Consider the following 12021-nt stretch of genomic DNA (forward strand, 5'->3'; position numbering starts at 1 on the left):
TTGATCCGTATCTCTGCCCTACTGGATCAAAATCTTTGAGAATTTGGAGATAAAGAAATTGATAATTTTACTAAACTCCTCAGGTGATTTTGATAATCAGCTATCAGAACTGTTCTTATTCTAGAAATTGAATAAGGAAATCCCTTAAGGCATTGCTTTAGCCTTGAGGAAAAAGGATCTTTGCATCACAGATTTCAGATCTGAGAATTCCTTATATCAGATGACTAGATAGAGTATGTTATCAAATGTATTTCTTTTAACACACACAAATAAATGAACCAGAGATCTTCCAAATCAAAACAGCTCTTAAGGCCACATTGACAATTTTTGTACTGCCAATAGATTTTTCAACAATGTATATATTCATAGTGGAAATTTGGTTTAGGAGTTCTCTTTGAGCATGATTACATGTCTTTATAGTTTATTTATTAGAACAAATAGAGTCTAAAAGCTGTAGTTTAGATGCCAATAGACTAGAAGCAATCAGTTGGGCAACAACTTAAAACAATACATACCATCCAAGCGACTTGGGTGATTTCGTGTATGTGTTCAGGGAATTAGGAAATAAGAATTCTTGTCCTGACTTTTATCTGTCTTGGCTATTAGGCAAATAGCATTTTTTTGGCCTAAGTTGCCTTATCTGGTGAGTTAGGAATAAATTACAGAAAATAAATACTGATAGGTAATTTTTTTCTGTTCTGGTGCTTCCTCTTAAAAGCTACCATTAAAATAGATGCCTTTGGGGGGCTGGAGAGATGGCTCAGCAGTTAAGAACACTTCTTGTTCTTGCAGAAGATCTGGGTTCGAATCCCAGCACCCACATGGCAGCTAACAACTGTCCATAACTCTAGTTCTAGGGGATCCAATGACCTCTTCTGTCTTCTGTGGGCACTGCATGACATGGGTGCACTTACCTACATGCAGGCAACACACTCATACACAAAAATGAAAACAATAAATAAAAAAATAAATAGATGCCTTTTATTTGTTGTGGATTTTCTACTTGCAAAACATTTTGTTAAATGCTTTCTATATCTCCTATTTATTCACTACACCATCCTCTAGAGTAAATATTATTATACTTAGTTTACAAATTAGAAAATTAACAATCTTAGCAGCTAAGAAATGTGCTGAAGAGTGTACCACTATTAAGATGTAGGCCTGGAGTTTGAACACAGATTGTCTACAGACTAAACTTTAGACTCCTCAGTTTTTCTTGTATAAAATAAAACAAACTGAAAAGCCTCAGTAACTCATCAAACCAAAAGCATTTTTCAGAAATGTTTATAGAAGCATAGCTTATACACTCTGGGCTCTCTCAATTTCTTCTCTACATTGAAGGATGGCACTCAGGGCTGATGCTCATCCAGCCATCAATGGACAAGTGAAGGGAATTGTAGCTGAGCAGGCACAGTGTAGATTTGGGGTCCTGCTGGCTATGGTTGGAAACGTGGCTGACTTGGCTTAGCTGGGTGATTTTAGACAAATTAACATCTTGAGGCTCATTTTCTTCATTTGTTAAGTGTTCATCATAACACCTACATGTAGTTATATCACAAATAATGGTTAAAACATATATAACACACAATACAAATTTAATACATGAAATATAATGTTTATTGACTGAAATGTAGTAGGAACATTGGCTCTCCAGACCATATAACACGCAATTGCTCAGGCCAAAAGAGAAGCAATTGTTCTTGATCACGAACCTTTACAAATTGTACTCAATCCATAATAAAAAATGCCAAGCCTATCTTCTGAATATGTCCCTAACTCAACCACTTGTCCCCTGGTATCTAGGGAAAACCTCTCTCATCTTTTATCAGGAACTCCAACAGGTCAGTTTCAGGCTAGCTGGGCTTATTTTCCGACAGTATTTTCTTCTTGCAAAGGGAGAATTTTTCTGCTTTACTACATATCATTACTTTGATCAACGTCCTCCAAAGGTTTTCCACTAGAACAAAATCCAACCCTTTAACCAGTCAAGACAGATCTGGCCATCTCCTCCCCACTCCCTCTCTGAATCTAGCATCACTGTCTCCATTCCATATAGGTTTCCTCGTTTCTGAAGCATTGGCTAGTTTTTGTCAGGCCTCTTTCACTTGGGACTGGAATTCTCATTCCCTCTAACTGATGCTTTGGCTAGTGGCTCCTTTTGTTCATTCCAAAAGTTAAATTACCAATCACCCATCTAAGTTTCCCTTCCTCTATGGTCTCTCTTTATCCATTAATACATCCATAGTTTAAACTTTTCTTACACATTTGTTTATGTATATAAATGTACACACACAGAGTTTGGAAAAATAGTAACTCATTTAAAGCTCATGCCTAGAGAACAGAATAGTTTGAAGAGTCAAACAGTTGCATGCAAGAGAGCAAACTCAGAGAACCAAGATTTTGGAACCTAAACTTCTCAAGGGACTGGTAATATATCAATGGTAAAGCAACAGAACACCCAAGAGAGCAATAACCCCCATGCCGCGTAAGAAGGCATGCACCAGCTTGACACCTTAGGTGAAGAGCACCCAACTTGAAGAAATGAGTGTGATGCCTGCGAGGGTCGGTGGAGGAAGGTTTCTGAGTCTCAGACGCTAATCAGAGGCATTTATAAACATTCCAGCGGTAAACTTATCTTTAAGTTCTCTATATTTGGACCTTGCTTTGATTTTGTCATATTGAGCTGCTAACATGCAGTTCCACTGGAGAAGCTGTTGCTTTAGAACTGCTGAAATACAGTGATTTGCACTGCTGATATTTTTCTCCAATTAAGCACGTCTCAATAATCAGTCAGTGGTCCAGTCAGTGAGGGGGAATGCGTGGTGAGTTTCTCTGAGATGGAAAATGACAAACAGCTGGAAGAAACACTGTTTGCTGGTTATGCTTGCTTTCGGAGCAGCAATGCCATAGTTGTTTTTTTTTTTTTTAAGGAACTTTTTCAGTCAGGTAGAAGACTTAAACTTCACAAATTACTTCTATTAGTAATGTAATTGTCAAAAAGAAAGCAAAGACATTTCTCTTTTCAGCAGGAGGCCTACAGCACTTCCTTATAGATTGGTCTGATGATTAGGGGGTTATTTATGGTGACAGGAAAATGTGCACGATCGTAAATTTTCCCTCAGCTCTCTCTTTTCCTTCAGGGAGGGAAGTTTATCTTTTCATATCTCTTAATGTCTTGATGAATCAAAGTGTATGGAAATCAATGGGCCACGGATAAAACTTTCCAGACTTCAAAGGCCAGGTGCCCTTGGGCACAGAAGGGACCGCCTGCCACCCAAATGGTCCCAAGCATACCCTCCCCCAGCTGGTCTCCCCCAAGGAAGCAGATCCTAGCCTGTTCAGGGAGTGCTGAGGGCATTTGGGAGCTAAAACAGATGTCTTAACAGAAGTGTTTCTTCCCATTTGGAGGAAGAATAAGGGAACAGCGTGGGTTGTTGGACTTGAATGTTTGGAGATGGAAGGATGTTAGAAACTCTGCCAAGCCATTTTTTTCCTAAGGCACCCGTTTACCCTGGGCTGGACCAGCTTTTAAGCCTGGCCTTACAAATCAAATTTCGACAACAACTTCCTATCCTACTGGAAATCTTTCTGGTTTTAATTTTTTTGAGTCTTTTGACTATGTTCTGAGACACTGAAATCAGAATTGAGGTATACTGGGAGGAAAAGAGGGCACTATTTTATATATTCATGTATAGAAATGTATAAATAATGTACATTATATAAATAAATACTCCTAATATATAAAATGTATACATATCCTATAGATACATAGAATTTCATGTCTATGACTACATGTGAATATATGTATATATTTATACTTTATGCCAGTTATTAGACATCTATGTGTATAATATATATGTAACTACATTGTGTATGTATGTGTATGTTCCACAGCTGTATATATTTTCTTCTAGTTTCCTTTTTTATCCCTTATTTTTCCAGCAGCTCTGAGATTGCTTAAGAGGGAATTCCCTGGCTTTTCTTTCTGACAGGATGAGGCCGGCTGACTGAGCTCCGGCTCTTCTCATGGCTGCTTGGCAGGAGACAGGAGACCTCCAGGAAACTTCCTCACTGGACAAACACTGCAGGCTCTAGTCTCAGCACTTCCGAAAGGATGGGCTCGTTGCCCGGGAGTCTGGGAAAGGCAGCTTTGGCTGAGTTCCAGAACATCTTCCCCTGGATATCTTGGGAATCTTTCTATCTCCTTTTGAGTTTAGTAAATGAACTCTCTCCTTCCAAACCCATGAAGGGGTTGAAGTGGGGATGCTGTACTTTGCACCGAATTCACTTTTGTGGAGGAGGAGGTATCCCGTTTATCTCTCTTTATATCTGAAAATTGACTTTAACGTTTCATAGATTAAAAGAAATCTTCAGTTAAAAATGTGCCAGAGAAGTTATTTATGGGTGAGAAGGTGGGGGTAGTAGTACTTTTTAGCTAAATACAGAAGTTGGATAGTATATGTATTATTAATTGCTAAATACATGAATAGATGAGAGTTGCCTGTGTTTCAAATCTGCCTCCCATTGTACATTTGCTATGTTGGAGAGGTTGAAATAAACAGAGTGATCTGTGAAAGACTGAGTAAAGTCCACTTTTGATATTACCATTAAATGTATTTTTCCTCTATGTAGCTAAATACTTAGAAACTGGACAATTCTCCCAATAATGAATGCTTTCCCTACAGCTGTTTACGTTTTTACAGTGAGTTGGCTTGTGGTCTCCGTGATGTAAGAGTCGGGGAAAGGCCATTAACTGGGTAAGTTGAACACCACAGATGTTCCCTGATGTGTGCTGATTTTTCAGATGTAAATCTCAATATTCTGGGAGGCCTGGTAGGAAGTTCTGGGAAATAATTCTGGGATAAAAGACGTTTTCAACAATGGCCACTACAAATTCAAGGATACTGTGAACAAATCAAGTCCCCCATGTACTTCCCTTTCAGCCATAAATACACGTTTTCGTCTTGGGCCTCACTGGTTCCCCATCTGCTGTGCCCTTGCAAGTCCAGTTTCCTGGCTTCTCCCTATGCTCCATCCAGCTTTTCCTCAATCACCTGGCCTTCCTGTCACTCATTTAAGGAATATGCTCCTTCCACCAACTGCTTGAAGAACAGGCATAACCGAGCCAGTCGTAGGACAAGTAAAAACATTTCACTGGACTATGGGACTTCCCTTCTCAAAGCCAAGGACAGATGGGTTCTCACACTTTCATGACTGTCAGGTGCCCCACTTGTGTCTTGCAATATGCATGTATGCCACATTGCATTTCATAGGGCAATAGAAACCACTAGAAAGAACTCCACCAATCTCCTACAAGACATGCTAACCTGCCTACACTTGTACCTGTGTACCCTCTTTTCCAATTGTTATAAAAAAGCAGCAGTTCTCCAACTCTTGTTTCTATAGCACTCATCAGTACTATCTAAATTGCATGGTGAGAAAAGCTAGACCTGTTTACTCTGGAACCTAGGGAGTGAGGAGGGCATGAGAATCTGACTTTTACTGAGCATTCGTGGTGATTCTCACGTACATTAGTACTGAAGGACCACCACCATAACACATTGAATATACTTTCTCTAATTACCCCTTCTCTTTAAGTGGCGGAGGTAGGATTCCATGTAAGTTAAGATCAAGGACCCTGACACTATGACACTAGTTGGACAAATTCCTTAAAGTTTGTGCTTCCATTTCCTTATTTTAAAAGCAAGGATGATGGGCTGGAGAGATGGCTCAGCGGTTAAGAGCACTGACTGCTCTTGCAGAGAACCCAGCTCCATTCCCAGCACCCACATGATGGTTAACAATCATCTGTAGCTTCAGTCCCAGGGGATCTGATACCTTTTTCTGACCTCTGCAGGCACTGTATGACATGGGTGCACTTATACACATGCAGGCACTCATACACATAAAATAAAAATAATAAAAATTTTAAAAAGTGAAGATAAGACTGCCTATTTTTCAAAGGCTTATAAGGAAAATTAAATGCATAAATATGTAAACATATGCATTTATTTGTATAAAGAGCATATAACCAAGAAAAATGTGTGGGCTGTTATTAATACTGACTCCTTCCTATCAACATTTCTTAAGATTGTTATTTTTATGAATTCTAAACAGGCCGTTTAGCTCTTCTTTTCTGTAGCCACAATAATCTCCATTTTTCAATTGTTATTTCCTTCAAAACATACTGTCCCCTCTCTCCTGTCCACAGGGCTTTAGTATAAAGCACAGTGCTGTTCTTGATGCCGCCTCAATACTAGTTATCTTCTACTCATCCTCTCCTTTTGACCAATTGTCTTTTTGTAGAGAAGCCTCCGCAAATTCTCTTGATATTCACTTTCAAGTTCCACAAAGCATTTGTCAGCATTATAATTTAATATTTGTTTATGCAATCATTTGATTAAAGCCTGTGGCCCTTATTCTTTATTATATTACAAGCCCCCCCCAAACTGGGTTCTGCTGATTTCTGTTCATAAATGCTTCTCTTTCTTTCTCTCTCTCTCTCATCTCTTTGTTGTGGTAGGTATACTTGCTAGTGTGGGTAAGTATATGCACACGTGCCTGTGTGTGTGCATGCATGTGGAGCCAAAGTTGATATTGGGTGTCTATCCTTGATTGCTCTCCATCTCCTTTTTTTGACACAAAATCTCAAAAAGCTCATCAGGACTGGTGAGATGGCTCAGTAGCTAATGGCACTTACTGCCAAGCTTGATGATCTGAGTTCAATCCCTGGGACCCACATCATAGGAGAGAATTGACTTCTGCAAGTTGTCCTGACACCCCACCCCCACTGTGGAATGAAAATGTGTATGCATACAAGTAATAAAAAATTTAAAAAAAATTTAAAAGTTCATAAATGCAACTAGACTGACTGGCCAATGAGCTGCCTGTTTCCAACAGTTTCCACACTGTTATATGTGTGCTCCTACAGACATGTGCTCTTTGTGTGGGTTCTGAGGATCCAAAGTCAAGTTTTCATGCTTGTTTGTGAGACACTTTTAACTGGGCCATCTTCCCAGCCCCAGAAATGCTCCTTGGGTCTGGCACATAGGTCACTGTAACAAATGAGTTAATGAGTGAAAACACTGCCTGAAAATCTGAAGGCAAGAGCCACACTGGGGCTGCTGGGAATACTTCAGCACTGTCTGAAGGTTCTAGCTTTGGAGTGAAACAGGTTTAGAGAGCAGTCCTTACCACCACGTGTAAGCTGAATGGCCTTAGAGCAAGGTCATTTACTTCTTAAGAGCTCTCCTTCTTCATCTGTAAATGTCAAAGCACTCCAGAGAAGTGCAGTATCTACAGTAGGGATACAAGATATAATGCATGCAAAGACCTTAGTATTGGTGGATGAAAGAAATGTTCCATAAATGTTCATTGTAATGTGAATGACCTTCCTCCTCTCAACAAAACTCCCCCAGGGGTTTCTATACCTTTTAGTGGCTGATTTCAACAGCTGAGTACCTAAGAGACTTCTATCTCCAACCTCTCTGCTCCATGGTTATTTATGTTGAAGACAGTGAGGTGCCTCCTAGACCTTTCTCTGAACATTCTTATCAGAACTGCCTTTTGAGTTTATCTACTTTGTGTCTATTGCCACTCAGCTTCTCTACTTGTAAACAAACAAACAAAAAACTGATGCTAGCCCAAACTATATAGCTTTGCACACATCTTTTTAATTGCTACAAGCTTTGCCAGAACTATTTGTCAACCTCAGAGCTACCCCCGCTGCTTCCTTCCCCAGTGAGGTTGAGATTTTTCTGCTCTTCACTGACTTTGACAGAACGGGGAAAAATGAAGCCTGGATTCCCTTCTTTCTTTTCCACACTCTCCTCACAGTGAGGACATGGTGCTCTGAGGAATGACTTCTCTCATGTGCCCTTTGAGCCTCAAGAGGCCTTCTCTCCAGGGCACTTGGTCTTCTTCTCAGAGGTGCTAGATCTTTGTGCACTACTCCAGTGAGACTGGAAAGCAGGGAGGATACATGTGCAGGCAGCTAAGGGACTTAGAACAACTGTTACCCGTGTTCCCTTTCATCTCTAGCTACATTGTATTCTTTTTCTTTGCTTGTCAACATTCTATCCTCCAACCACTAGGCAGAGGTTCTTTCATGAGGAGAGTATTTTTCCTTTTACAAAGTAAGCTTGCCCTGGTTCAAGGGCATTTGGTGATGGCTGAAGATCTCCCTTGAATAGGTTTAGACTGGAGAGATGTCTCCATTTTTTTAAAATTTTATCTTTTATTTTTATTTTATGTGTACGAGTGTATTGCCTGCATGCATGTGAGTGCACCTGTGCCGTGCAATGCCATGGAGGTGTCTCTGTTTTATGTAATAATCTTATCCTATATTTTGTTTTTGACACTAAGGAGCACGTTACTCATCTTTTCCTTAGTGCCTCATCAAGATTATCACTCTTCTTTCCATTATCTCTTTTGTACAGTGGAAATATGCAAGAAAGGCACATCAGATTCTATGAACTTTTGTCTTTCTCAAGTGGCCTGAAACATATGAAGGGTACATCATATTACAATGTACCATAAAGGATACATCACTCTTTGTAGGTCTCCTCTGAGGGATAAATGCACATAGTCAAATGATCAGTATTCTAATGAAGATATGCTAATCCTTCCCCGAGATCAAGTCTATTATTTATTCTTTTTCATATTTTCCTGATTTTTCTTTCAAGGACAAAAGGTTTGCAGTCTGAGCAGCTGGACTGCTTCCTCCCACTTTTCTGTCCTTGGAGACACTTGGCCTGGCCCATTAAAGGGAACCCATAGATTCAATTTCAACAGATGCATCTTATATTTATTCAGGATCTAAGTGATAGGGTGGCTCATTCTGCTGCTAAAAAAATTACAGTCTTTGTTGTGTAAGAGTCATATCTCAGTCCCATATAAGCAAAGACTTTTATCACTATAGTCTGTTGTAAGGACAGAGTAAAAGGACAATGTAAGTGTGGTAATGTATGAGAAACTAGACTATTCCTATCTGGAAATAAAATATACAGTTTGTCATTTGACTTGTAGCCTCAGGTGAATGTGCATAGAATATGGGACTTTGCAAACCATAGACTCATAGGTTTGTAATGCTGGAAAACCCATCATAGGGTGTTCTGGTATCTGACTTGGGAAATAAAAAGGGGGGAAATAGTGCCTATTCACTTTCTTTTATATTTTGTACAATTTCTGCCTCTGTGTCAATAAAAGATGTTGTCAACCATAGTGTTTAAATATTAGGTGTGGTTGTTTTTTAATCAAGACATATATAAGCTTAAACTTACTAAAGAAAGTACTGTATTTAGCTGCCTTCATTTCTTCTTTAAAAATGTCCATCTCTCTGTTTTTTAAATAATTGGCTCCCAGTTTTTATAGATTTATTTCCTTATTTTTTAAATAGATTTATTTAAGATCAAGAGAACAAATGAGACCAAATGCTGGTGAGGATGTGGAGAAAGGGGAACACTTATTCACTGCTGGTGGGATTGCAAATTCATGCAACCTCTTCAGAAAGTAGTGTGGGGAACCCTTAAAAATCTAAAAATGAACCTACCACATGGCCAAGTTATACCACTCCTTGGCATATACCCAAAGAACTCATCCTATTGTACAGAGATACTTGTACAACTATGTTTATTGCTGCTCTTTTCATAATAGCTAAGAGATGGAAACAACCTAAGTGCCCCTCAGTTGACGAGGGGTTAACAAAAATGTGGTAGATTTACACAATGGAGTTCTACTTAGTAGTAAAAAAGATGAAATAATGAAACTTAAAGGTAAATGGATAGATCTAGAAACCGTTACACTAAGTGAAGTAACACAGACCCAGAAAAACAAAAGATGTATGTTCTCCCTCATTTGTGGATCCTAGCACCAAATCCTTATAAGTCAGGTCATATTCTGATGTGACTGCAGTAACTAGGAAAATGGAAGGGAACCAGGGAGGTAAAGGAAAAGAAGGAACCTGCGAGAGAATAGTAAGAGGCAGGTGTTACTAAGGGATAAATGTGTAAAAAGGGGGTTGTTAAATGGGAGGAGAAGGAGGGTTATACAAAGATCTATGGGAATAAAGGGGAAGAAGGAGCTCAAGAGAGGTGGGACCATAGCAGACAGAAATTATCAAGGGGGAAATGAGGAAAATGGGGACACTTTAAATGGTGAGGGAGGAGAGGGAGGGGAGGGAGGGGAGGAAGGATAAGACAGGGAGAGAAAGAGGAGACATAAATAGTGCCTACCTAGTATAAAAAGACAGAGAAAATCATATCAGTCCAAAAACCAACTGAAAAATTACACATACAATATCTCTACATGAGCCCATGTATATAGCTGAAGGTTACATAACAAGAAACAGTGCCAGACAGGAGAAACCTTCCTCTGACTTGTTGGCCAAGATAGTCCAAGAGACTCCCCTCAAAATACAGGCTATTGCCACAGTCCTTGATTGCCTCCCAGAACTTGATGGTAAGACCCTATTGCTGAGGACAGGATTTGAGGCAATGGAACTGGAACTGACCTGGAAGCCACCTCCCCTGAAGGCTAGTTCTCACAGCTTTGGAGAGCACTACACAAGCTACTAAGGGAGAACATTAATCTATCAATTACAGGTTGACTAGATTACCCAGTGGATGAACTTGCACTGAGGAACATCTGGGGACACTAACTTTACATGATAAGCCTTAACACAAATGACAGAATATATGAACTCCTGTGGTGGGGTTATGGGAAGATGCCAAAGGGGAAGGGGGCATAAAGACAATTTTCTGTATGAAATACATGAAAATTCAATAAGTTTTTCTAAAAACCAGATTTATTTTATTTTTTAATTTTTTATTGATTTTTTAAAATTTCATACAGAATATATCAGTCAATCTTAATCATCTTTATATCCGCATTTCCGATGGCACCCTCTCATAGCCCCCCTACTGGAATTCATACATTCTGTCATTTGTGTTAAGGCCTAGTGTGTCAAGTTAGTGTCCCCAGACTTCCCACAGTGCAAGTTCTTCCACTGAGGCCTAGTCAGCTTATATAGAGTTCCTTACTTTAGGAAGATCAGCTCTTCCACACCTAGCAGTAATAAGTTACCAATATTTCTTCAGCTAAGATTGGGGTCTGCTGTCTGTTTCCCAAGTTCTGTGCTGGGCTTTTGTCTGCTTGAGTTTGGATTGGACTTGTGTACACTGACACCACTCCTGTAGATTCATCTGAGCAGGGTCCCAGAAGCAACAGAGGACCATGAACACAAAAGGTCACAAATGGCCAAAGTGTAGAGATTAAAAGTCTGCAGAATGCTGGTTCTTGGACAGGACTCCTATCTTAAACTTTGTCTCCCCAGGGCTCAGGGAGCATTGTGGAAGAGGGGGCAGAAAGACTGTAAGAGCCAGGGAGGAGGTGCATGACCATATTTTTAATTTTTAAAAGATTTACATTTATTTATATGTATTCTGTCACATGTGTGTGGGTATCCAAGAAGTCCAGAAGGTGTCCAATCCATGAAGGTAGAGTTACAGATTATTGTAAGCCACACAGAGTGGGTGCCAGGAACCAAACTTGGATTCTTTGGAAGAGTAGCAGGTGCTCTTAATCACTGAACCATTTTTCTAGCTCTTATTTATTTATTTATTTATTTATTTATTTATTTATTATTTATTTATTTATTTTTAGATTTAATAAATGTTTATAGCATATTTCATCCAACAGCTGTGGCATATACATCCTTTTCAGCAGTCCAGGTAACTTTTTCTAAAATAAATCACATTTTTTAATTCTTATTCTTTTATGAAGTTAGTTAAAAATTAATGAACAAGAAATTAAAGAGACTGCACTGCAATTAAGTTAGAATATTCTAACTGGAAAACAATTACTGTGAAACTATTTACATTCTCATAGAATTATAAACATTTCTCAAGGAATACTTTACAGCACAACTTTTTTTTTTCATACAGAAGAATTCATTTCAAAGCAATTGACATTGAGACGTTTTCACATGCATTTCTAATCTCTATATGCATGACTATCACTGGT

The 12021-nt window shown here is 39.1% G+C and overlaps 1 long non-coding RNA gene across 3 annotated transcripts in view; it reads left to right on the plus strand.

The window, feature by feature from the left end:
- LOC115068599 overlaps window positions 1-12021 on the plus strand; it is an 85007-nt gene that overhangs the window by 55186 nt on the left and 17800 nt on the right. For all 3 annotated transcript variants that reach the window (XR_003847939.1, XR_003847937.1, XR_003847938.1), the window contains 2 exons: window positions 3993-4304; window positions 4686-4757. This is a non-coding gene — a long non-coding RNA (uncharacterized LOC115068599). The remainder of the gene's footprint in view (window positions 1-3992; window positions 4305-4685; window positions 4758-12021) is intronic.

This window comes from Nannospalax galili, unplaced genomic scaffold (assembly GCF_000622305.1).
Source record: "Nannospalax galili isolate Female #2095 unplaced genomic scaffold, S.galili_v1.0 scaffold191, whole genome shotgun sequence".
NCBI lineage: Eukaryota > Metazoa > Chordata > Mammalia > Rodentia > Spalacidae > Nannospalax > Nannospalax galili.